Here is a 5416-nt window from a genome sequence, read left to right as displayed (position 1 = left end):
CACCAGTAATGTTGGCAGTCTGGTGGATGAGTCAATATCACTTTAATAGGGTTTCTTTCCACTACTCAACTCTTACCAAAAATGCCAGTTTCCTGGCTGTCTGACTCCAAGCTCAACTCCATCAAAACATTGGCAAACGTTCCCCTAACTTCCTGTCATCCTTTTACACACGCAGTGTCACCTAGACAGGAAGTAGAAATCTCCATGGGGAATGGGGGCAGCCTTGACCACTCTGCAAAAACATCTTTTTCACTTCCTGTACCTGTGACATGGAGCCAGAAACACAGGGAAATTGCGCCTGATAAGGAAAAGAACTGCAGCAATACGGAGAGTCGGACCGCGGTTCTGTATCACACAGCATTGGCCCCGGCTCTCCACTGATACAACACGTCCCTCACAGGGCAACAATAGCACTCTCCCTACCTGAGCAGTGTTGCTGATTTGGAGCACTATAGGGGTGGGTGGGGGTAAGTGTGTCGGGCAGCGGGAGAGGCGGGACACTGATTTGTGTTGTAGAGCGCTCCGACTCTCCAGGTTGCTGCAGCACGGGGTATAATAATCTTTGCTGCAACACTTACAAGTGTAATACACAGTAAAATAAGATCAGAGTAGTAGATGCCGCCTGACTGCACTACAGTAATATATCATAAGGGTTCAATTCGGGTTTAGTTCCCAGCTAAGCATCAACTGCTGGGTATTGCTGGGACTTCTGGTTCCTTCAGAAATAGAAGACTGCCTCTCCTTCCCTGTATATTGCCGTGTACGAGAGGGAAGTGACATGCTTGGATGGTGAGGCCAGGATCTGCTGTGAGGTAAGACAACAACCACATCATTATAGTCTAGATGCATCTCCAAGGACTTCTTGTGTCAGTAAAGGTTAAGGGTCGGCCTGACATGCTGCTTGTCCGAGCCATACTGATGTGGGCGACCCCTCCGCAATGAGCAGATGTGCCCGCTGCCCGTGACCCCGACTCCGGGAATGGGAGCTGCTTCTACTTTACGTTGCAAAACAAACCGGAAAGACAAACCTATAAACTGCATCAGCAGAATGCCATTCCATGGAGGAGATTGTAGGTAGGTGCCCCTCACACTGGTCCACCCCAGGGATATTATAGGTAGGTGCCCCTCAAACTAATCCACCACAGGGAGATTGTAGGTAGGTGCCCCTCACACTGGTCCACCCCAGGGATATTATAGGTAGGTGCCCCTCAAACTAATCCACCACAGGGAGATTGTAGGTAGGTGCCCCTCACACTGGTCCACCACAGGGATATTATAGGTAGGAGCCCCTCACACTGGTCCACCAGAGGGATATGACAGATGAGCACCCCTGAAACTGGTCCTCTACAGGGAGGTTACAGGTGGGTGCCCGTCATACTGGCTCTATGGAGGAGATGACTGGCAGGTGCCCCTCACGCTGGATCACAAAGGTGGGCCATGCCTGTCCAATGTGTGGCAGCACGGGAGCTTGTATTCTACACCTGGGGGTGCATGCAACTGCCTGACAACCCTGGAACACAACAGAGAAAGAGTTGTCACCCTATAACAGGAAGTGTCTGAACAAGGAACTTCATGGCAGGATCACCAGGCACTAACTTTACCGAAAGCTGCAAATTTAAAACAACTTTTGAAATGACATTAGCATATTCAATCTTTCAGTGATTGGCTTTAGATATACTAATGGCACATCGTTACCATATAGTTGTCATACTTTTGGTTGTCAGAGTCTTACGGAACTACAAGTCTCACGAGGCATTGCAAGTGACAACCACCGGTATGACTGGCATTTGTAGTTCCACAAGTCCCATGAGGCACTGCAAAACTGACAGCCACCGGCATGACGGGATTTGTAGTTCTACAAGTCCCATGAGGAATTGCAAAACTGACAGCCACAGGCATGACTGGCATTTGTAGTTCCACAAGTCCCATGAGGCATTGCAAAACTGACAGCCACCGGCATGACTGGCATTTGTAGTTCCACAAGTCCCATGAGGCATTGCAAAACTGACAGCCACCGGCATGACTCCCAGAGGCAGAAGCATGATGGGACGTGTAGTTCCACAACAGCTGGAGTGCCGAGGTTGCCTACATAACATACAGTCTGGAATACATAAACCGTGGAAGCAACATCCTAATATTGACGCATGGCAGAGCGCGGTTTTGCGCAGTGCCGTCCGGCTAGGAAGTAATAAATATATATATAGCCGGGCCCCAGCTCCGCCTTCCATTCTATGGCTTCCACGGGCTGCAGCTTTAATGAGAAGTATGACATCACCGCAGCTAATCAATAAGCTTCTTGGCAGAGGGCAGGAGAACTGCTTTTAGTTTATAATAGGGAGACGGACCTTCTGAGCTCCGGCCGCAAAAAGCCAAGACTCCCTACTTCCCTTCATCGTGCTACCGAGGCCCATAGAGCAGGCCGGGCAGATCCTGTGCCACATTCAACATGATCCCTATCCAAACAGCAGCAGATAAAACAAGCAAATAGGGAGCACACCATGGGACAAAAACAAAAGAACAAATCTACACAACGCTCTTTTCACTGATCGCAACTCTTCTCTTGACTAAGGAGCAGCCAAACCCGCTTATAAACAGCACCCTTAATCCCTCATGATGGAGGCGGCTTTGATGGAAACATTTAAGCTGGGAGCATCGCTGTGGCCATTAAAGAACAGATATGTGCGCCCGGAACATGAAAGTGCTTAATAAACATAACAATGCGGGTCCAATATCCGAAAATGTCTCCGCATCTGTAGTGACACAGGTCACCGACGCCTACGCGCGGCCCAAGTGACTCCCAAACATCTGACGGGAGGGTTTGCCTGCCGGGGGTTTAATGACCTGTAATAAACGTTGGTTACAAATATCCAAAAGAAAAAGAATTCTGTTCCAGATCTTAGACAACGATTAGAAGTGACTGCCTTTGACTGTTCTTCCTGTAGAAAGTGATGACAACGGGGTGACAACCTCTCCAATATGATGTCATGAAAGGTGAATGCTTATTCTTAGAGCCCATGCGCTTCGATTTCTACTATGCGCAGAGTCCAATGACATGCCACGTTATGGGTTGGGGGTAGATATACGGAGAGTGGGGAGCCGGGTACCCAATGCCATACACCCCACCAGTGCCGAGGTGTTACCTGTACAATGCTATACACCCCACCAGTGCCGAGATGTTACCTGTAGGGCTGCATCAACTAATCGATAATCGATGAGAATAGTTGTCAACTATTCTCATTACCGATTAGTTGGGAAAAACAGAGGGAGAGAGAGGAGGGAAGAGAGATTAATCGAAAAAAATAAAATAATAATCGTTAGCTGCAGCCCTAGTTACCTGTAGAATGCCATACACCCCACCAGTGACCGAGGTGTTACCTGTACGATGCCATACGCCGCACCAGCGCCGAGGTGTTACCTGTACAATGCCATACACCCCACCAGTGCCGAGGTGTTACCTGTACGATGCCATACACCGCACCAGTGCCGAGGTGTTACCTGTACAATGCCATACACCCCACCAGTGCCGAGGTGTTACCTGTACAATGCCATACACCCCACCAGTGCCGAGGTGTTACCTGTACAATGCCATACACCCCACCAGTGCCGAGGTGTTACCTGTACAATGCCATACGCCCCACCAGTGCCGAGGTGTTACCTGTACAATGCCATACACCCCACCAGTGCCGAGGTGTTACCTGTACAATGCCATACACCCCACCAGTGCCGAGGTGTTACCTGTACAATGCCATACGCCCCACCAGTGCCGAGGTGTTACCTGTACAATGCCATACACCCCACCAGTGCCGAGATGTTACCTGTACAATGCCATACACCCCACCAGTGCCGAGATGTTACCTGTACAATGCCATACACCCCACCAGTGCCGAGATGTTACCTGTACAATGCCATACACCCCACCAGTGCCAAGGTGTTACCTGCATAATGCCATACACCCCACCAGTGCCGAGATGTTACCTGTACAATGCCATACACCCCACCAGTGCCGAGATGTTACCTGTGCAATGCCATACACCCCACCAGTGCCAAGGTGTTACCTGCATAATGCCATACACCCCACCAGTGCCCAGATGTTACCTGCACAATGCCCTACACCCCAGCAGTGACCGAGGTGTTACCTGTACAATGCCAGCCTGCAGTGGGTGACAAGAATAGGGACGTGTAGCGCGGGGCGTATGGGACCGGCAGCAGCGATGAGCCCGGACACATGCTAAACATAGAGATTCCCTCGTGTCCTTGCAGGGCTGTCAGCATTGTTACTATACATAGAGGAGCCGCTGCTGACCAATGCTGCAGAGCACCGAGGTGGTCGCAGACTCTGCACATGGTGAAGGATTCAGGCAGCGTGCCGATCCCTGTTCTGACAAAATGTGGCACCGGGACCGAAACTGTCCTGCCTGTAAAGATGCCAGAACTGGAATCACGTCCCTCCATGTTAATCTAAGAGGTGTCCAGACCAAGCTGTGCAGCTCCTGGGATGTACAGCACCCTGACCAGACTGCCCTGTGCTCAGAGCCGTGTTTTGCCCAGTCATGTCCATCCCGGACTAGAAGTAACCAGGCCAGGACACCCCGTGCTGTCAGGTCTACTCCAAGCTGCCATTCTGCTCTGGAATAACGAGGTGGATTAGTGGCTAGCACTGGTGACCAGGGTTTAAAACACACCGGGGTCACCATCTGCATGGAGTCTGTACGGCTCCCTCCCTTGGAGGTCGATGTTGGCCATGTTAGAAGATGAGCCGATAGAGGCAAAATAAACGGTTCAGAGATACAAATGAACAGATGGGCCCAGATCCAGCCACCATGTCCCTTCAGTAGCACTAAGGACACCATCTGTACTTCTACCCCATGTAGGCTGGACAATGAAGATGGACCCTTAAGGCCGTCCCTAGTGACACCCCTACCAACAGTGTCCCTGCAGGAGCCCACACTGCCGCCCCATCCCTAGGGGACCACATACAGCCTTACAGGAGCCCACACTGTCGCCCCATCCCTAGGGGACCACATACAGCCTTACAGGAGCCCTGACCCGACAATACCATTCCACAGAAGCCCCCACATCACCGCCCCGTCCCCAGAAGCGCTGGCCTACCTCAGATACATATATCACAATCTGTCTGGTGCCAGTCCCGATATATCACTCCCAGAATCATCACACCACACACAGCCCTCCATGCAGTAACCCATAGCAACCAGAGCCCAGCATGGGAATGCACAAGCTTGTAAAGAAAACAGTGATTGGTTGCCATAAGCCCCCGTCCCCCCCTTGCAGAAGCCTGTCAGGGGGCTGCAGGCCTAGCATCAGCCCTGAATGAGGCGGCTCTGTGCTCGGGCCTCCCCCATTGTACAGTGCGGCTCCACCGATGCAGACTCACAGAGGCGCGGCCGGGTCAGAACGC

This window comes from Nanorana parkeri, unplaced genomic scaffold, assembly GCF_000935625.1.
Source record: "Nanorana parkeri isolate BGI_ZX_2015 unplaced genomic scaffold, ASM93562v1 scaffold320, whole genome shotgun sequence".
NCBI lineage: Eukaryota > Metazoa > Chordata > Amphibia > Anura > Dicroglossidae > Nanorana > Nanorana parkeri.
Note: the sequence above shows the minus strand (reverse complement) of the source record.